The 23,272-nt window shown below is 38.6% G+C and overlaps 1 protein-coding gene across 1 annotated transcript in view; it reads right to left on the bottom strand.

Annotated features, from left to right (window-relative positions):
• MMP16 (matrix metallopeptidase 16) overlaps positions 1-23,272 on the bottom strand; it is a 180,101-nt gene that overhangs the window by 155,528 nt on the left and 1,301 nt on the right. The gene's annotated exons all lie outside the window — the stretch shown is intronic.

A 23,272-nucleotide genomic window follows, 5' to 3' on the forward strand; every position in this document is an offset into this window, starting at 1 on the left:
AAATTGTATAAAACCACTCCCTCTAGCACATTCCTACATCCTCTAGCTTACGCATTTATTGGAAAAAGTGATTCTGTGGAACGCTGACATCACACTAATACAACATAGTACTATATATATAAACTTTGCAAGCCACAGTGTGCTCTCCATAGGTGATAACGGGAAAATTTACAGTGTAAGACCACAAGTGCATAAATCAGAGGACCACATCACTTCTGTGTGGTAACCCTGAAACCGGAAGAGGAGCATCTCCGACTTCTTGCCCTGGAAGGTCCTTATATAGCCTTTCTTTGCCTCAGATACACACTCCTGATAGGGTTGCAGAACCCTGAATCTAGTACGGACCAATCCCTTTAAGTTTTTTCACTATGATTGCCGGTCTCACCCTCCACTTGGGCTCAGTGCTGCCTAGCAATATCTGTGTGTATATTTTAGACAATATTTTAGCTTGAAAAATATTTTAGCATGAGTCAATCCAGAAGTCCAGATACTAACATGTGACGGACACTTACCACCACATATTTTCTGGACAGAAGGCATGTGGGACATCTTTTCACTATTTGATCACAGAGGAAACAAAGGTTCTCTTGTCTAGAAAGAGATCACAAAATCACAGAAAAATCTCTGCTGATGCTCTAAAGCACTCTAGACAGAAAATCAGAACAAGTAGAGTCCCTGTGCTCAATTATTAAATGGTAAAAAAAATCAAAGGTTAAATCCTTGCAGCTCAGGTAGGAACAGCACGATCTGCTGCTGGAGGCCCAAACTCCACTACAAGAGGAGGGCAGACCTCCGGGTGGAGTTTTCATTCTTGATGATCTAACCACAGCCTTCTAAGCCAGCTGGCCATTACATTTATTTTCCATTGGATTTGACAGGTCTGGTCTGCCTCCAAGGCTGCACACAGAACAGCCTGAGTATCATGATCTGAAGACCCTATTATGAATGTGTAAAAAATCCAGATACAGTAACACAAACACCAGCAAGTGTTGGACAGCTGAGGAAGTGTGCTGAATGATTCTGATGCCCACGCTGATTTTATATGGAGTAAAAGAGAGTTATTTCCAATTCAGCCTTCACATAATACCAGAGCCAGGGCTTTTATCCTCTCCTGAACGTACATAGTTTGGGAAAAGTTGTTATTCATCTGCCTTAAATTGATCTATTGCTTCATGAATATGGCGCACTCCTGTAAATCCTTGCAGCTATTGATGTTAATAAATCTCTTTGTTTTTTACTGTTACTTGTAAAAAGAAAAAAAAATATCAATTTATTTCTAAAATTGCAAGGAAAAGACATAAATGAGAGCTTGTTGATGCATTTTTCATTTAGAACAGAGCAAAAGTGGACATGGGGAAAAGTATAAAGAGAACAATTACCACGAAAACTTGCTAGAAACATTGTTACAGATGGATTCAGTGACTGTTGAGTGTATACAATGTAGAAATAAAGGAAATAAATAAAAAAATCACATTTCCTGACATGCAGTTTCTTCTTATCCTACCACAATCATATGGGAGATAGAGGACGTTGGAAACAGGCTCTTCTGGACTTGGTTTTCAGCTACTGGCCTGCTTTTTCAACCTTCTATGTACAGGATTCCAACAGTGGTCATAAATGTCATTTACAGACCTTTGGAACCTTTTAACACAGAAGAACATAGAGAAATAGTTGCTCACGAGTTGCACTAAATTTTGTATTGTCCCACAGCAATTTCCTCTTTCTGTATGTTCTTAGGGGGAGGAAAATTGGGATAGAATGTACAAGACCTTGTCCGCTGCCATGGGAAGCCACACCTTTGAACAGAGGGAGGCCATTTTCTCCTTTGTTTACGGTTGCTTGGGTGTCCTGGTTCCTCTAGCATCCCTTATGCACTCTACTGTTAGTTATTTGATCCACAGTTGTTCTTATCCTGTGTAACCCTTGTAGAGAGTATGGCTTATATGCTGGTGTACAAAGGATTTATAAGCTCATTATTAGGAGAATATGTGACATAGCAGTGGATGTTGTCTATCCTGACTTCAGTAAGGGATTTGACACTGTCTCCCATAGCATCTTCACAGGTAAGCTAAGGAAGTGTGGGATGGATGAATGGACAGTGAGGTGGACAGAGAAATGACTCAACAACAGAACTCAGAGGGTCATGATCAATGGAGCAGAGTCTGGATGGAGGCCTGTCACTAGTGGTGTTGCCCAGGGGTCTGTGCTGGGCCCAGTCCTGTTCAACATAATCATCAATGACCTGGATGAAGGGATAGAGTGTAACCTCAGCAAGTTTGCTGATGACACCAAGCTGGGAGGAGTGGCTGATACACCAGAAGGCTGTGCTGCCATCCAGCGAGACCTGGACAGGCTGGAGAGCTGGGCCGAGGGGAACCTGATGAAATTCAACAAGAGCAAGTGCAAGGTCCTGCACCTGGGGAGGAACAACCCCATGCACCAGTACAGGCTGGGGGATGAACTACGAAAAGTGGCTCTGTTGAGAAGGACCTGGGAGTGCTGGTAGGCAACAAGCTGACCATGAGCCAGCAATGTGCCCTTGTGGCCAAGAAGGCCAAAGGTATCCTGGGATGCATTAAAAGGAGTGTGGCCAGCAGGTTGAGGGAGGTTATCCTCCCCATCTACTTTGCCCTAGTGAGACCATATTTGGAGTACTGTGTCCAGTCTAGAGCCCCCCAGTTTAAGAAGGATGTGGAACTGCTTGAGCAAGTCCAGCGGAGATCTACCAAGATGATCAGGGAGCTGGAGCATCTCCCTTATGAGGAAAGGCTGAGAGACTTGGCTTTGTTCAGCCTGCAGAAGAGAAGACTGAGGGGGGGTTTCATCAATACCTATAAATATCTAAAGGGTGGGTGTCAGGATGATGGGACTAGGCTCTTTTCATCAGTGCCCGATGACAGGACAAGGGGCAATGGGCACAGGTGTAACTCAGGAAGTTCCACCTCAATATGAGAAAAAACTCCTTTCCTGTGAGGGTGCCAGAGCAGTGGCACAGGCTGCCCAGGGAGGCTGTGGAGTCTCCTTCCCTGGAGACATTCAAGACCCGCCTGGATGCGTTCCTGTGCCCCCTGCTCTGGGTGTCCCTGCTCAAGCAGGGGTGCTGGACAAGATGATCTCCAGAGGTCCCTTCCAACCCCTACCATTCTGTGATTCTACGACATAGTGGTCTGATACCACTTTTCCAATTACATTAATCATGACATCTGATTCTGGTTCTTGCAGTGATGTTTGGGCAGATTAGCTGAGGTCAGTTTCCTCATCTGATCACGTATGATAGGGTATCAAAAGCATCCTAGAAAAATCCCATCTGACAATGGAAAAATGCATACTTTTGTCAAAGGTCTGTTGAAGTTTCACAAGGCTAGAATGGTACAAACATACTAGTATCAAGAAGCTTGTGGCTCACCTTTAATCACAGATCAAATTACCAAACATCCCACTTACACCTGAACTTAGCTGATCTGGTATATATAAGGAAACATTCTGGAGCAGGAAATCTTGGATCCATACCATGATGCCCTAATGACTTTACCACCAAACCACAGATAACTCCTAGGGCATGTGATAGATCCATAGGAATCACCAGGGATGGTGGTCTTTTACCGAATGGGATGTTTAAATAAAGAGCGAGCAGGTCTAGAATGTGAAATTGGTACAAACTGGAGGCTCAAAAAGAATGACAGGTCTGTGGCAGAATGATTGAAAAGTCTGTCTGGAGTGATGACTAATATTTTCCAGCATATATATACAAGGTTTCAATAAATGTCCTATAAAGTGCTACAGAAAGTGCAGAGATAACGCTTTTACACAGTATTATTAAGTTGTGAGAATTTGTTTGCCAATGTTTGTCATGCATTTTGAACAAGGGAACATTTATATTCAGCAATAATAAAATATAGTCATATTTAGCTGCTAGGCAACTATGAAAGAATGTAAGGCTCTTCCTCCAGACTACTGCCACAACTTCACTTCACCTTTACACCCTGTATTTCTTCCTATGCACTTGGATCATGGAGACATATGTTTCGGTTCCACTATTTTAAATGCGGTTCTGGTTTTGGCTGGGATAGTGTTAATTTTCTGCATGGTAACTTGTATCTTGCTATGTTTTGAATTTGTGATTAAAACAGTGTTGATAACACAGGGAAGTTTTAGTTATCACTGAGCAGTGCTTGCACAGAGTCAAAAGTCAGGAAGGACACAGTTAGGAAGGGTCACAGCCAGGACAGCTGACCCCAAGTGACCAAAGGGGTATTCTATACGATATGACGTCATGCCCAGCAATAAAAGCCGAGGGAAGAAAGAGAAGGGGTGACGTTCAGAGTTACAGCATTTGTTTTCCTAAGTGACTGTTATATGTGATGAAGCTCTGCTTTCCTGGAGATGGCTGAACACCTGCCTGCCCATGGGAAGTAGTGAATGAATTCCTTGTTTTGTTTTGCTTGCATGCACAGCTTTTGCTTTACCTACTGAACTGTCCTTATCTCAACCCACAAGTTTCCTCACTTTTACCCTTCAATTCTCTCCCCCATGTCACCAGGAGGAAAGTGAGCCAGCAGCTTTGTGGGGCTCAGCTGCCTACTTGGTTAAGCCATGAGAATTGCTTAACAAAATGCTAGGCTGACTAACAAAATGAAATATAGTAAAATGGACTTCCCAGTTAGTAAGGGACCTCCCCTAGGTCTCTAACCAGAAGGAGCAAAGTGATGTAGGTCTGGATCTACTCATACACATAGTATTTTTCTGTCTTTGGATATGGGGATTTTTGGGTCAGGCATAGACTGCATGACTAATATTTGGAGCCCAATCAAGTATCTTTACCTAGCAGGCAGAGCAGGTAGGATCAATGGTAGTTTCAGGATACCTGTGTTTCACTCTGTGCTGTAGAACAGATATGCCCTTGCATATCACAAACAGTATCACAGATCTATGTGTCACTACAGTGACATAAGAGCACCTCATAGATTTTCAGAGAAATGCTTCACTTGGTCCTTGGTCAAAGAAAGGGGGAGTAACACTGCTAACGCCAATGGAGTGGCAGTGGTGCAATATGTCTCATGCTCTCCTCCTCTACATGGAAGGGAAATGCCAAGTAATTTGGCCCAGTATCTAGTTCAAACGAAGAGGCCAGGTCAAAGTAGCAACATTTACACCGTGTTCTGCTAGTGATCATTCACACTAATTTTGAGAAATAACTTCAAGTTGATGCAGAAATTACATCCTCATTTTACATCACGATGAAACATAAGAAAAATATTTCCATTGATCTGGTAAATACAGGTAAGTTAAACAGATTGATAATCATCTGCCACTTTTTTCTGTAAGTGGCTTAAACTGAGACACTACCTTGAAAATTGTCACACACCTTATTAAAAGGATCTCTAGCTAAGTCCCCCTCAGTTCAAATATCTAAGTTGCCTCATTTGATATTTCGTTGTATTTTAACATTTTCTAAATAAAATAAAATAAAGAAGTCTTAATGACTTGAAGCTATTTTGCCAAGCACACAAGAAACATTTCTGGAAAATTGTCAGCCGCATTATCATCCTGCAAGCAATACTTCCCTGAATTATGGTTATCCCACAGCCTACAGTGTTCAACCAATAGCACTAATGTTAGCAAGAGCTAATCCCATGAGTGAAGAGTACAGAGCAAAAGTAACAAACTGGTGACAGGGGATTCCACAGCTTCAGACATATTCCCCTCGCACTTGAACGGAAAGCTTTGTAAGTCCTCCAGGTGAACATAGAGCCACACACAAGTCAGAGTAAAAATCCCATTAATTTCAGTCAGGACACAATTTCGCTGTAGGAATTTCGTTGTCACTAGTCTTGGTGGAATTTCAATATCCTTTCTTCTACTTAGAATAAAGAAGTGAAGTTAAAAAGGGGAGAAGAAACACCATATGTTATATGGCAATAACTATATTTACATAAAGAACAAGGGAGGATCTGAAGAACTGCAATCCAGTAACTCTGACTTCACTTATAGGACAGAAATTGGAAATGCTTGCTATGGCCTCATTTACAAACCTTTAAAACTGTATGCTGCATAGACCAGCCAGAGTAACTCAAACTCATAAAAAAATACACATGGCAAACTTACTGTATATATAGCTGATATGACAAACTAAAAATGTGACACAATGAACATTTTATTTATCTTGATTTCAAATCCATTAATGCTGCATCACACAGCAGTTTCACCTACAAGGTCAGACATTAGACGAGTTGCTCACATGGATCAAGAACTGGCTTACAAAATGAGAATGGAGGGTGTCAGATCAAGAGAAAACATTTGACTTGTGTAGGAGTAATAAGTGCAATAGGTATCAATAGCTTGATTTTGTTTACACAGTTTATACTGAAGACAGTATTTCACAGGCTATCAGAGGCTAATATATCAATGACAAAAAGCCAATGTGGGCTTTCTGCTTTTCAAGACGCTGAACGGTCTAGGTCCCCTAAACACAGTTCTCAATAGCATGCTTTCCCAGATCAAGGCTAAAGTCCTCTGCTATGTTCCAGGCTGAGCTTTGTAAAGAGAAATGCGAAAGAAAAAAGCAGAGGCAGGCTAATTTGTCCCCATCTAAATACTACTCTGATTGTGGTCTTAAAGACTAGTAATGCTAGATCATTGCTACTACAGGAGCTCAGAGGGCTGCGAGTACATAACACAAGCTGGTCATCCCAGCTCAGTTCCCAAAAATACAGTTCAAATCAATTCTCAGTGGCATTCTTCCTTGACAGTCCCAGGAAGCACCAAACAGTGAAGGAGCCTTGGAAAGATCTCTTGACTTACCTCACCTTCAGGACAGGAGACTCCAAGCACTGGTTGCTTCTTTTGCCTGAATGATATCCCAGATAAACACCAGCATACAACTACCCACATCCTGCAAAGCGGCCTTCGGTCTTCTCACCAAAGGGACATGTTTTCCCGCAAAATTTCATCCACTATGAGACCACCCAGCGATACAGACTTGACTGTGAGGCAACACCATAACATTTGCACCATCCACAATCTGCAACCTTAATAGAAGTTTGTGACATGGAACTGCAAACGTATAAACTGCAGGGAAGCATTTCACAAGAGGTCATGATCACAGGTAACAATTAATGTTTCTGCTTCAGCTGACTCTGTTCTCTCACCTGGAGACTTGGGTGCTGTTTTCTCCAGCTTGGGTTTGATCAACTTTGGCACAGTGTTGGGTAACTTGCCCTACCACTAACCATTCTAGAGACAGTGATGGGGAAAAGCATGTCTGCCTCCTCAATAGTCAGTCAATGTAAGTCAAACTTACAACCAAGAAAAACATGATTGTAAGAAAGCAGGGCAGGCAAAGAAAGTGTTGACTCTCATCTAATGTATGCAATGAATGGCAATAAAATTATTTCAGGCTTTTGAAGGCGTATCTTCCAGATCATACATAAAACCTGACTAAGCCCTGGCCCAATACACCAATAAGACCCAACTGCAGACTGATACTAAATAAAGCCCTGATCCTCAAATCTTTAAATCTGGTTAATTCTCCTTCTACCACAGAAGTGTCTGAGGCTAACCTTTGTCTGTGGTGCCTGGACGATGCAAGTGCAAAGAAAATATCGATATGCAATACCAAAGAAACAACAAAACAACCCATTTTCCAATAGAGTGTCTATCATAAAAAATTTGTGAGGGAAACTGCAACAAATGGTAACAAGGACATGGATGTTCTGGACCTTTCCCCTTCACATCTCATCTGAACAGAGTGAATCACCATGAGGGACAAATCAGGACCAGTTCATTTAAAAACACTCACAAAAAAGACTGGTCATGTCTAAATTAAATGTGCCTGCAACCATTCTCCAGCATGAAAAAAATTACTGGCACAACAGCTCACCTCCATACTGTTAAACACACAGAGTGCCTGAATTCAAATCCTTCACGAGGTTGTCCCTGGTCAGTAAGAATGCAAGCTGGTCCATACTGAAACCATGCCTGCAACAGTTTAACTCCACAGACAGACCAGTTCAGTGCCTGAAGACTTCTCTGGCGTTGCTTAGCTTACCAATATAGACAGAGTTACTCTGATATTGAATTTCATACTACTTGAAACATGACGTGTTATCCTGAAACTTAACTTCTGCAAGTTAACTTGTCATTAGCTTGGTATCTTCCATCAAGCAAATCAACAGGTGAAAGAGACAGAGGTTCCACATGATATGGAATGTGGAACTTTCCATAACATGGCAACCTTTCAGTTTATGTAAACCTTTTTAGTTTACCATCTCTGCTGGAAATTTCTCAACATAATTAAAGATACTGAAGACTTACACCAGTTTCAGTTAGGTCTGTAATGCAGCAACTTAAACTGCATTGGCACTTTTATATAAAGCTCTACAGAAAGCCTGTAAAACAGTTTTATTATTTTAATATATTATATACAAACATAGTCAGATCTCTTTCAAAAATCTTCCAATACTGCGTTCATTCAGCATAATACCATGCAGCGTAACTTGAAACTCACAGTGAACTCAAGGAATACCTTCATGCACAGACTCTGCTTCATTTTACATAAGACAAGGGTTTTATGGTCATCTGGAACTGCATTTCAAATGCTTTTTTGTATCCAACATTAATGTGATTAGGGCTTTATATCTGAGCTGGACATAATGAGTTAAATTCATTGCACTACTTTTAGAGAGACCCTTTGCGGGTCTGCATCTCAAAAGCTGAACCTAACCTTATTAATACAAGCAAAGAGCAACGCCCGAAGGGATTACCCTCTCTGTTCTTTCAAAACCGATCCACACCATCCACTGCATTTATCTGACATATAGCAGAGTGTTTCTGTTTAGCTCTTACTTTGAAATTCATGACTTGCTGTCTCCCTTCTACCCAAGCAATGTTTTCTGAATCATAGGAAAGAAATGTGGTGGCTAATTTAAAATAACCCCTATTATAGACATATATGGTTAAAATAACGAACTCCCTATTTGCATTCTTGAACAAGCAGAATCCCTGTTGCCAGGTCTTCCAAAGGCCATCCCCTGATTTTCAGCTCCTGACTCATGCATAAAGTGAATCACTACAGGAATTCTGGAGCTGAAATTCATATTGTTAGGCAGTCAACTGCCTATTGTTGTGTTGTCCCCCCCTCAAATCAATATCCACTGAATATGTACCAATCACTGGCATTTTTCTCATTAAAATATTATCTAAGCAGTCAGCTACTAAGCAGTCCTGTCTTCTTAAATTTCATGTGTCTCAATCAAAGTAAAACAAAATAAAAAAATAAATGAATATAAAGAGAAAAAGCATCTGATTACAAGGGAGAGGGAGGATTTATATTATCTAAATACTCATCTAAAAATTCATTTATATTATTTAAATACTGTTATCTAAATTAACATTCTTAGTCCACAAGTTATTGTTGGTTTATGACTAAAAGTATATGTCACTACTGATATTGGTATTTTAATATACTGCTTTTGGAGGTCTAATCTTGAACCTCCAGGACACTCGCCCTACCTCACTACAACTCTATTAGTTGCTCACAGATGCTACAAAATAAGATGTTAAGAGTATGAAATCATAAATCTAGTTTAAAAGCAGTAAAATCTGTGCTTTTCTTCTCCTTTTAGAGAAATCACAATACCTGTAAAAATAAAACCTCAATTTCTGGAGAACTACCTGGTCCCTGCTGCTGCAAACAATCAGTAGCTAAGTCATAGAATCAAACACAGGCTTCTCCCATGGTCAAGCAAATAGTCGTGCACAAGGTCAGCCAGTTACCTACTGTTAAAAAGTTTAATGGTGTTATGTATATTGTATAATGTTAGTAGGTATATAGTGAAAAACAGTGTTTGTCAGCAGTTAGAAGTACTTTGATGTTGTGAAGTGGCAAGTTTTAACAGCAGCAAAAATCACAGCAAATACAATTTTGAAAAAGGTAAGAAGTGAGCACTGCAGCTAGTGTTAGATAGGTTTCATCTTAAGTATTTGCTATGTTTCCTGAAGACAGCTTACTGGATATAATGAAAATATTTAGTTTCTTCTTTAACTGTGAATTTCTCATCCTCGTTTCACGGAGAAAAATATGAACTCAAAAGCTCAAAAAGGAGAAGGCAAACAAAAATATTCCATAAGCCTCTTTATGATTTTCAAACCAGTCTGGTTGATTCCACAGGCTTTATTCATGATTGACAGCACTGAGTTAAATGTTATTGGAAAAAGAATTTCACACATGGTGTCTGAATAGTGGACATGACAAAAAGCAATGAAGCGGAGGAGTCGATTGATGCAATATAGTCCACATTTTTGGTCTAATGCAATAGCTACAGAGTTCTTAAGGTAGACAGACTAATGCAAAAGAATAAACATTACAGTCAATGGCTGTCAGTAGAGCCATCAGCCTCACTGAATGAGGAAAATTACTGTTGGACTGAGGGTGTAGGACAAGGAAGGAATCCAGACCATTACTGCTGATGAGAGTCATTATATTATGTAAGCCTTTTCATTAAATAGTTAGATCCCATCTCAAAACAAGCTAAGTTTTTCTCCCCTACACCACCCCCTACTATCCTTCTGGAAAGTGGTTCAAGAATACCACTCCTCTATAGTGATTTTAAACGCTCATCTAACTACAAAATTCAGTTTACAAATAGATAGTTTATCTACGCTTCTTTTTGTACTAGCTTTATCCTTTATGTATAAGTTAAGGCTATGGATTTCCACACCAGTATTTATATTAGGTATTTAACATATACATATTTTTAACTTACTCAGTTAAAATGTTTGGCAATTCAGTGCTTTTCAAACAGTTTGGAGTAAAATCTCAGATCCAACAAAATTAGTGGCACAATCTGACCAATTCCATAAAGTTAGAATCTCATCAGAGTTTTCCAATCAAGACCACTAGACTCAGATATCTTATCAGGATAATAGGTAAATAAGTAAACAACAAACAGTTATGTAAAAGAAAATAGATCAAATATGGGTGGATTCCCTTCTTCCTGTCTCTTAACAGGTGGTTCTTATCACTGAAACATGGGTAGTGTACGAGCTCTAAAAAAAGAAACCATGGAACAAAAGCATATTTTTATTCTCCATTTCTATATGAATCTGAGGGCTGTTGACTTCCTTCAACAACTCTCTGAATTCTTTGCTCCAAAGGAAAAAAAATATTTTTTATTAGATACTTTACCAAACACCATTAAACAATTTTCAGCTACACATGTAGCTATTTTATTTCTAAAGACAAGTTAACACCTACAAAGCCCTTGCACTGTAGGACATTTAAAGTTAAAAGTCCCACTCTGTCCTTTTCTACCTACCACACTAAAGCCAATGGGCATGATGAATTTCTCCATTGTATTAGAGTTCAAACATGAGAAAAGCCATAACAGCTTCAGGCTCTCCTGTCCACAGTCACTCGTAACTTTTACAAAACATCACAGAATGTATTGTTCTAACATAAAGCTTAGTTTCACCTTAAGAATCATTTCCTCTGCTGCTAAAACTTTAGAGAAAGAATGGAATATTCATAAAGACATTTAAAAAAAAAACTTCTAATGAAACAGAATCTTTACTTTGAGCAAAACTAAAGAAAGAACATGTTTCTATAGAATCCAATTCTTTTGGTCCAAATTAATTTGACATCACCTCCCTAGAAAGATCTCGTATATAGAGAAAAATTCTCTAATATCTCAATGGAAAAGGCATCTAAGCAATTAATCTATGAAGAACAATGACTCTATCTTTATCTGACTGCTGGGACAAAAAGTGAATTCTCTTGGCAGCCAGGAAGAATGATGGGATTATTCACAAAGGAACTAAAATACTGTTTTTTCTCTAAATGAGCCTGTCAGTGCAAAACAATGGAGTAGAGCTAAATATTACAAAGGAAGTTCTTCTGGAATAAGAGGCTGCAGATATATCACTCTTCCTTCCCAAATGCAGACCTAAGAATCAACAGCAGATCTAATCTCTCTGTAATTACATGATAGCAGAAAACTCATTCAAATAGTACATCAGGTAGCATACTCAGGTATTGCAAATTTTGGACTTATAAATAAGTAAATAAGCAAACATATAAACATAAGCAGACCAATAACTCTCTTATTCTGACCCAGTTAATTTCACAGTTCTGAAGACCTACAGCAAGTAGTGTAAACAAATACATTAAATTATGACCCAGCATATGATGAGATCTAAATTCTGGTATTAACACAGAAATGTAAATTTCTGTTTAATGAATCCACATTTTACTTTACATAACAAAAGTACTTGAAAAGATATTATTCTTGAGGGCCTAGGGCTCTTACTCAAAGAAATTATTAAAACATCATTTTCATTTTTATCTTCTTGGGGATTGCCTATCAGAAAATAGACGTTTAGCAAGCTGATTGTTCTAAAATGTGTTTTCTAATTATTTACTTCTTAAAAAAAAGGCTTAACATTCTGTTCTGTGCCCTCTAGGGCAACAAGTAGCTGTTTAGAGGTTTGTACGCTTACGAAGGAAAGACAGCCTTTAAAATAATTTACAGTAAAGCATCAAATAACAGTCAGGAGCACTAAGTTTATAAAACATGCGAGAAGTATTCTCTATAAGTTAAGTAATATGTTTTACACAGATTTAAACAGGCCCAGGCCTGGTCTCATTAAGGTTGAAGGCAAAACTGCCTTGTTGCCAGTGGCAAAATGTTGTATTCTTTATATCCCTAACTAAATATTTAAAATACATGAGATCTTTATATGTAAGAAAGTGTTAGCCTCTTGTGCTAAGGGACAAATGTACTTAATAATGTGCAGGGCACCAGACTGACAGGGTAAAAATTGTACTACCACAGAAACGGAGCTCTGCTCTTCGTGTTTTCAAAATAATAGATGTCTGGTGTGATCCAAGATGATCTACATTATCCACAGGATGGCAGATATATCATTGGACCTGTAAGAGGTCTATGCTTTTCTGGAACATTATCTAGAGGCCAAGCAAGACAGACCACAGGGCCTAAACAGCACCAGGTACCTAGACAAGTGTTGCAGAGGGAAGGGGTTCAACCCCAAACTGCATCTGAATGCCAGCATCTACCTGGAGGGAGCCCTGTAGGTATAGGTGTCTTGACACCCTTCACCATCACTCAAAATTGGGAATAGGATTCAGTTACCTAAACAGAAGTGTCTAGTGTCATCTGAGATGACTTCGAACACAGCCTCGCTTTCTGTTGATAGCCTAAAAAGATGAAGCTTTCATACGTCCCATGTTATTTCTGCCAGCCTTGTGCATATGCCAGCCAAGGGCTGGACACCTATGTGAAAGCAACTCAATCACCCTGCTAGTCAGTACCAATAGTAGAGTCCAGAAAAAAAAGATTCAAGTCACTCTGATACAGGCATTAACTGGTTCGTCAGCTGAATTAGTCTCTCTGCTTCATTGACTTCAGAGAGCAGACTTATTAATATATAGGAAACACATACAGCACATTTGAACACCTAAATTTAAATACTCTCCTCTCAAACCAAATTCCTTTCCCAGTCTAACACTGTAACTTGCACACTTGCTGAAAAACATACTTCATGCAAATCTTCCCTGCACAAATCTCATCACCAGGACATATTCCAGCAAACTCAACCTTCCCACAGAGAATATCTTGAGATTTTTGCTTCACAAGTGTTTACACAATTTGCAAAGCACGGACATTATGATAGCTCATATGTGCTGGTGTCATGAACATCTTTAAGTCTGCGTTTGTGACTACACTAATGAAATATGTGAAATTCCAAAATAAGACTTTTTAACAGAGAGTAATATCTAGATATCCGTAACACTCCTACTAATATCTAATTTTATTCACTAGGTAGTAATACTTAAATACAACAAAGCATAGTACTTCGAGAAAATCATCTTAAACTAGTCAAAACCTCCTGAGACGGTGTCAGCAATCCATACACATCTACATATCTTTTAAAATCAGGCAGTGTTAGTCCACTTCAACTGCACTAAGAATTTCACATTGAATTAAAATTAAATCAATCCTTCATTTCTCTCTGCCCCTCCTGCATTTTTCATTCTGTAAAGTCACACACCAAATTACCAAACCATGCATGCCATTTATGGTTATAAAGAGCTGCCGTCATCTTGGATTATAGAACAGACATCACTTTCTATCAGAAATGGCTCAGGTTAGGCAAACTTCAAAGTGTTGCCAGTAGCCAAAGGAAAGTCTACTTAAAAGAATTCTTCCACTGTTGTTCTCCCTACTGTACTTTTACCAGCTTTTTTCCAATTCCAGTTTTGGAAGTCCCACCACTGTGGATTTTAAAATTTGACTCGACAAAACTCCAGGAAATATACAACAGTTAGCAATCCTGCACAGCAGAGAAATAGGCTCTTGATAAGTCTTTCACATCTCTAATATCTCTGATTCTATGGTTCAATACTGACTGATGATTTTCCCTGGCTGCAGGCAATTGTCTGTAGGAAGACAAGCTGTGGGGAAAGAAAAAAAAGAAAAAAAAAAAGATGAAAACAAGATATAAGAAAGAAGCAAGTAAAGAAAAGTAAGGAGAGAAGTGGAAGGAAGAAAGGAAGGTCATAAGGTGAACCCTGAAGAACAAGATTCAGTTTCTACTTCTATCATACTTAACGTGTCAGCATAGCAAATATCTTACTTCCCCTATGACTCATCCTCCCACCATGAAGTTTTCAACATCGAGGGGTACGTGAGCAGCATGTCTGCTTATTAGTGGTGTCTAATAAAAAACATTAATACCTGGAGCAGTGAAAGACCAAACTTTTATTGCATTTCATAAAAATCCACAACTATTCAAACAAAAAAGGAGAAACTTAGGTACTGTGATGACAAAACAACATGAATGTTTGTGGAACAATTTACTTATTTAATAGTACATTCATTCAAAAATATAACAGTTTTAAATGTTGCATTGTGTAACATTTACAATCTGATATATAATCCATTTTATTTGTTAAGTCTTTTACACTTAAATACATTTTGAAGGAGACTATGTTTTCATATTTGAGTAACAAAAATGATCTTATTCCACCTTTCATTCTGAAATGAAACTTTCATTCTGTATCTTCAGTCTTCTAATGACAACCTGTGTGTAATCCTAGTGACAATGTTCTCTACCAAGTTTTGATATTTACACTTTAAAAAAACAAAAAAAACCCAAACCACCAGCATTTGAAGTGTTGTAGACGTGTTTTTCACCTTTTCTGCTCTGGTACTTGGCTCTTGAACATATTCACTGCTTGAATTATTACACAGATGACCAAACTGAAATGCTGTATTTATATTTTATGATATCCCTCTACTACTTTTTATGACAAAAAGTGAAACTGTCCCAAGACAGATTAATATATATATTCATGAAGTTATATTCCTGGCTCTTTTACATCACTTCTATTGTTCTTGACATGTGTTGGAAAAGGCAGCAAATACTTTTCAGTTAGTCCAGTTCACATTTGTGGAAGCTAGGTTACAAAGATGGATAAACTATGTGATCAATATGAAGACTCATGGTATAACTGGACCCACAACCCAGATCTCCAGCACCACAGCACAATGCCTCAGTCACTTACTTGCATTGCCTCCTTTTTTCTGCACATTTAAAAATACATGCAACAGAGAAAGAGATAATAAAGACTTTTCCAAAGCTGACATTCCATATACATGTAAGGAAGGACAGAAGTATCAGAATCCAGCACTTCATAATCAATACAGAAAATAAAAAAATGGAACACAGTCATTCCTGAGTTGTTTGTTTGGAGTTTTTTTAAATACACAGAAGTAATGAGGGGAAAAAAAAAAAGCCTTACTTGCCAAGACCAAAATCATGCTGTACAGTTAGCAATATAATACTGTTACTTCTGGCAATAATAATAGATTTGATTGTGAGGTAGACAGATCATTTATTGTACTTGCAATTAAATGCATTATTACTATTCTGTACAGCATGTAAACCATAACATGTAGACAAACATAATTTGTCAATTTCTCAGTGGGTCAAAGCCATTTCCTGGAAGAGTATCACACAACCAACGTCTGAGGGAAGAAAGAAAAATACAACAGGATTATCCCCTTCAGATCCGGATGCAGTACAAAAAGGAAGCAGTTTCCTCTTTGGTACACTCTGTAAATATCCATTGATACATTTAAAGGAAGCATGTTCCTTCCCATTTGAAAGGGACACTTGTTTTTTCTGGTTTTGTACCTACTTTTTAAAGAAATCGATAATTTTCTTTCTGCCTTTCAGCTGGTGATCTTCTCAAAAAGTAAGTCTCCTTCACCAATCTGTATTTCACACTTGTAAGTGCAGATGTGATTACATGTCAGCAAAAATGAACGGGACCAATGAAACAAAACAATTGTTTCTCTACAAGATCATGAGGAAAAAATATTAAAGAACAGATTTTCTGAGGTTAGCATTTCTTTTCAAATTATCTATACAACTGTGAAACCAGTTCAATTGTTTCATAAAAGGTAAAAACACATAACAGCATCTTCACATACCACAGACATGTCATGTAAGTCAGAAAAGCTGACGAAAATTGGTATAGATTTGTCTTACAGCAGCTACTTTGCCCCCATAACCAGAGCCTGGTATGAAGAGTACTGGTGAGTTAATAAAATCAGACACTCAAAGCAGAGGACATCAGTCCTAGAGGGACATTCTTTCCCTGAGCTCCGAGCCGTCTGGTATAGAGGCAAAGCCACCGCTACCAAGAGGTAGCAGCAGAGAGACAAATCTACTTCCACCCTGGCCCTACAGTGACAGATGTTCTTTTAAGATGCAGCCATAATGAATTTATTCCAATATGCCTCCCAACGTACAGAGACATCTTCTATATATACCCTATGTATATATGTGTATGCTATATCCCCATAGCACAACCATCCCATTCCACACTACTATTTCACACAAGGGTCAATCATTATATGATCCATAAAAAATGAATACAAAAGGCAAAATATTTCACATCTACAGTCACAAAACAACTGTCAAAAATATGCTTTATGAATGCTTTGTCACAGCATAATAAAAACTGCTATTGTTCTACAGAGAGAAAGCCTCAAGTGACTTTAATGTGCTACAGAGCTGTTGTGGCTCATTGCTTCAGCTGCACATCCCGTCGCAGCAGTTTTAATCCCAGAATTTTAAACCCTTTCCCAATGCTGGGCTCAAGCCTCAGCACATCAGATTGGATTGCATAATGCTAAGCACTGATATCAACAGGAGATAAGTTTCCTTATATTCTGAAACCTAGATCTTCAAATTAACAGGAGATTTTAAGCATGGCAAAAACACCTGAACAAGCCCCTAAGTCAATTATACACCGTCATACCTCAGAAGGTATGCTAGGAACATCATGATCACAGCTGAAGTGCAGATAACTCCTCATCTAGTATAAACCAGGGGTTAATAAGTGCAGAAACATTGTACTAACAGTTTCGGTTAATAAGTAAAACCACAGAATTTCTTTTTTTCTGTTTTTGTAATTTATGTCAATTTTAATTTATCATAGAAAGAAGCTGTTGCCACTTAATTGCTCTTACTGTACAGCAGAGATGCTTATAATGAATGATGATAAGCAGGAACATGAATGAACAGTTGCCAGGCAACCAATAAATAAAGGTTCCAAATAGCATGACCTCTCTTTAAAGGATAAAGCTCTAATCATAATTATTTTTCAAATCCATTTCAGTGCCAACTAAAATCATGTTTGCAGCACTAATCCTGGTCTTCCTCATACAAAATGAAACCAAATCTGTCATTTGACATATCACAGATAACAAATTAAACAGTCTCAACCTGCTCCTTCAGATTATGGTCAATAGTGTAGTTTGAGGATAGCGAACAGATTAGACAATAAACTGGAATCCAAAACAGAGAGGTGAGAAGAATTAAGCAATTTAAATATGTTAATTTAAAAAAAGTTGTACTGTTACTTTAAGGATCTTCAAAAAGCATCAACAGAGTCCTCCAGTGTTTAACTCCACAAAATGATCATTCAGTAAAGTAGAAGGATGAGACAGACTTTAAAATACTGAAAACAGATGCAGTTTGAAATGTTTAAAAATCTATATAATACCACATTCTATCTTTATAAACTCTTACAACTCAGTCTTGCCGAGTGCATAAGCAGAGCTGAGGTGCCTAGAGCAAGCACTGACCTTTTAGATGGATTCAAATAAAACTGACAAAGAGCAGCATAAATCTTAAACCAGTTCAAGAACGCAGTATATCCACTCTGAAGAAACAATGAGTGCTTATGCAGGAGTTTTACATTACGCCTTCTGAATAACAGAAGAGGTGAGATCTTGGGCTTGTTCAGGGGGTTTCAGTGGGCTAATAAATTGTGTATTTATTTTAGTAAGATCTCATGTCAGAAAACATCTTGCACCACATAAGGTGATTACATAAATATCTTTGTTTAACCATTTTACTTCTTTTCTTTAGTAGAACTGAAAACTACTAACAGCTGTGATGCTTAAACACTAAACAGTCAAAAATTTGCAGTAGAAAAACAATTCTAGATGAACTAGAATTATAAACAAACCCATCCTGCAACTAAGGTCTAACACACTATGTCAATTGTGAATTGATATCATCTTTTCAAACTGTCTTTACAAAAAATACAGGCAACAGAGCCCAAAAATGTTCCTGCAACCTTAGTAACACAAAATAATCTCATACTTCGCAATGGAAAGTTGATCTACTGCATTTTTTATAAACAGGAATCATTGTTTAAATTACAGCAGAGAATGCACTCTGCCAACTAGTAGTCTCCGCATATATTTCTTCCTATTAAATGAGAGCCAGTTCACTATATAGTAAGTATTTGCCTTCTATGACAGAAAACTGTTGTTGCCTATCATCAGACACATAATTTTCCAATTATCTTCCTTATCTAGATATATCTGCTCACCAGAAGCCCTTACAGGAGGTTTTCTATGTATCTGCATTTCGTCAATAATCAAATAAGAAATACACCACATTATATCTATATTTTTACTAGCTAATACTTCACCCACTAACTACCTCCATCACCTGATTCAGTAACTGCCCTCCATCCTACTAATAATTTCAATCTGAACTTCTAACAAAAATCCATTCAGTGGATACTTTATGGAAGAGTGATATTCATGATTTAAATAACTGAGAATCATGCATACTGACTGCAACTTAAAACAACACAGAAGACCCTGTAAAGTCCTTTTAGGACATGTGGCACTAATTATTCCAAAACCACCCTAGCTGCTTCTCCATAGTTTTGAGCTTGCATTTTAATTATAAAAATACTGTGTTGTGCTTGCGAACCAGAAAACCAAGCCCACTAGTTGCAAAGCCTGTAAGGGTGATATTGGAGGAATTTTTCCCCTCCCAAATGTTTACGCTTTTTCAAATACCGCCTGAAGAATTAAACTGGTCTGTTTTTAAACTTAAAAGACTCAACACCTATAGAAGAAAAGATCATGCATTACCATTCAGCAGGAGCTGGAGGCTAACTGTAAAGTTTATTAACAATGAAAACAATGGGGTTCTCAGCCACGTATTACCAGGGAGGAAACTGATGATATTTTTCTGAAGTTTGGATTCCACTGTATTTTGTTCCACAATATGCAATTTAACTGTCCCACCTCTGAAAATGGGAGAAAAGACTGTATTGTTTTAGAGAACTGCTCACACTAAAATAAGAGTAATTTTGAGATGTCCCCTAGGGATTCAAGTCTATATATTTAGCATTAGAAGAAGCAAAATAGAGCATAAGTGCCAGCTTGAGGAGAGAGATGATGAAGCATGCTTTGTCTCTAGTGCTTCCCTTATCACAGACACAGTCAATGAAACTAGGTGTGATTCTAAAAACACTTCTTTTCTCAACAGGCTTTACAGAGATACCCAGCTGAGTAAGAGTAGGCAGTATTAGGATCCGGAGATTAATCTTATTCTAGATTCATGCTGATCCTGTCTTCTGACCAAGGTATTCTTGTTTCAGTAACTACTTTTCCCTTAACATAATGGTGACCTTGCTTTTTGATTTTTTTATATTGAATATTTAATAGTAAATTAAATATACACATACTTATTTAAATATATACATAAACTAACAGATAACATTAGAAGACAAACTCACATGATAATACCAGCTCAAACAGTACAATACTATTGGTTTTAGTAAATCACATAAATACGTATATATTCTAAATGGGTGATACTTGTGAAAGACCATCTATAGACACTCCCCGTAACACACAAAGGAGTTATTTTTGAGCAACACAAGGTATTATTACTATAGTGAGGAACCAAAGGGCAGGAGGGAAGGGTGAGTTGGTTGCTCTCTCATTTTTTAGTAACAAATTATCTTGTGTGTGCTTGCTTCAATTTTACGTTTCAAATGTTCTTTTAGTAACTATTATTCCAAAAACTCTACACTGATGGACGTATTCTTCCATTAGTGAGCATACTCATTGATGTTAGCTTTGGACCAATAGTTCAGCACTGAGAAGAGGGAGCTAGCAGTGTAGTCCTTAGTTTTTCTCAGGGTGTCAGAAACAATGTCTCACAAAAATGCCATTGGTAATCAGTGAACGTTGAAAGTCTTTCTACACATAACAGTACGACAAATCTTAAACTTCAGCATTACTTAAACCATCAGTTCACAATCATCTCTCACGCAGCTTTACCACAAAGCTTTCACTGACTCAGAGTGCAAGTGTGCCCCTCCACAGTCCCATACTCCACAATCTGAACTCTACTCAGCTCTGTCTATTACATGAAATACTACATACATTAATACATTTCAGGACTGACAGCTCCGCTATCATCGGAAGCTTGAGGACTTCATCCATGTAGATGTTCGGTTAAAAGAAATTTTACAGAGGGGCAACAAAACTATAAAGAATAACGGTAACGTTCATGCAAGCTTGTAAACTTCAGCTTTGTGTTTTTCTTTAAAATATAACATTTTTATTTAATATCTTTGAGCTACAGTAATATCTCCTAAGAACTGCACTGGCTCACAGCGTAACAAAACTGCGTTGAAACAAGCAAACAAAAAAATAAAACAGTGCTATACTGATTTTGCTCATCAACTGGGAATGTGGATTAAATGAGACGGAAAATAAATGATCTCTGCATTTTATAATGTTCAACAGGTATTATCTGTACTTCATTTGGAGACAAGAAAAAATGAAAAAAATCTGCTTTCCAACCATCCTAAGCATTTGTTCAGTGACATTTCATTCAACTAAACATACACCTCTTCTTTCCTGAGCCCTACTTTGCATATTTATTCTTATTGTCATTAAAAAAGTGTGTCATATTTTCACAATTTACTATCAAGTACAACTGTTTTATGTATTTGTGCTGACACAGATTGTACAGCACAATACATACATGCTCTTGCCAAGTCCTTTGCCTCAAATTTCCCGTGCTTTTAGCATTCCTTCTGTTGGGATCAGTAAAAGTTGCATTTTCAGTGCTACCCAAACAATGTGAACATGGCAATGGCAGTTCTGGGGCAAATCTCAAGTCCATTTAGCTCAGGACCACGTCACTGACAGTGGTCAAAGGCAGCGGCCTAGGGAAAAATCCCATCTTAGGACAACTCTCAAATACTAAAATAATTCCCTGGAACACTCTTCTGGCTCCCAGCGATCTGTGGCTCAAAGACTTAAATACGAAGAGACCAGGAGTGCTGGCATATGACAACACGCTTTGTTTCAGAGGGCTGGGAGGAAGAACAGGAGATGGCATATTTCAAAAGGGAGAAATACGTGCCCTCATCTCTCTCACACACACACACACACACACACACTCTACTTCATTCCACCCAACGGTGGTTTTTGCTCCCAGTATTGCCTGTGCCCTCAAAATGTGCTGTTTTCCATATGGAAGAGGTGGCAAAAATGAAAGTGTTTCCCTTCTTTCCTCATAAAACCTCCTTCTGACTGGAGTTGGCCTCCTGTTCATATTCCACTTGACTAAACCAATCTTTTTCTCCTCCCACACTAGCTCCATCTGCCGCCCGTCTCTCCAGCAGAGCCAGATGCCAACAAAGCAGACTGCTGTGGGAGGAGAAAGTTCTGTCGCTGGAATTTCTTCCCTATACCCTGCAGGGGGCCAGGCTGTGAAGCCTGGAGAGGAGACAGAGAGCAACTTCCTCTTTTCCACGCTGCCTTCCCCGGCTCATCAGTAAAGGCGGCAGCTGAGGACATGTGCAAAAGGATAAAACTTGAATGTGCACTCTGAAATTTGCAACTTTAAAATTTATATAGCAAAAGTCTCACAACTGTACTCCAGACTCAAGCATGGTACACACCGCATAAACATAGAAGACGACCTGAGTCCTGCCCCAAGGCGCTTACAATCAAACGGAAGCAGATGCACGTTTGTGATACGGAACGAACGAGAGCGACTAGGGCATAGATGACAGAGAAAAAAAGACTAGGGTTTATAATCAGGAGAGATCTTAATGATGGCGTAAAAAGACAATACTTTCTGGAGAGATGCAAGTCAGAGAGGGAAGCTAGAGATGTGTGCTGTTAAGATGAGAGGAGGACTGCATGTGGCAAGGGAAACTGCACGTAGAGAGGGCAAGATTAGAATGAAAGCAGACATACGGAAAAAAAAAGTCATTTTTTAAATATGTTTGAGGCGATCTTGTGTGAGGCAGAGGGAGAAGTAGTACAGGTAAGAACTTTAGACAAAGAGGGAGACAGTCTAGGGACGGAGGAGAATCTGTGGGAGCATTCTTGCCAGAGACGGTAGCAAGAATGAGTGTCACTGAGTGAGAACAAGAGCGCATATAAAACAAGCAAGTGTGCCTATCTGCGAGACAGAGGAAAAGACACAGACTTCATTTCTCTGAGAGAAATAATTGTGGGAACACAGGAGACGAAAGAGACTAGAAACGAGAATGAGTGAGGGTGGTGTATGGGTGCAGCAGAAAGTTTTGAGTGGGCAGGACAGAGGAGAGCGAAGGAACAGAGGGATCTAACAGAAAACCAGTATTATGTGTTAGAAGCTGAAAGAGGACACGTAAATGAAAGAGACACATAACGAGAAAGATGAAGAAGCTGAGTGGACAGGGAAAGGAAGAGGGAAATACATCACAATGAAACAGATTAAGAAAAAGGGCTCACAGCCGAACGAATGAGTGACAGAAGGGGCAAATAGGAGAAAACAATATATGCAGAGATGATAATGTCAGTAAAGGAACATCAGTTAATCAAAAGCACTATGTAAAAACCCGAAACGGGAAAACTGG

Source organism: Phalacrocorax aristotelis, chromosome 2 (assembly GCF_949628215.1).
Source record: "Phalacrocorax aristotelis chromosome 2, bGulAri2.1, whole genome shotgun sequence".
Taxonomy (NCBI): domain Eukaryota; kingdom Metazoa; phylum Chordata; class Aves; order Suliformes; family Phalacrocoracidae; genus Phalacrocorax; species Phalacrocorax aristotelis.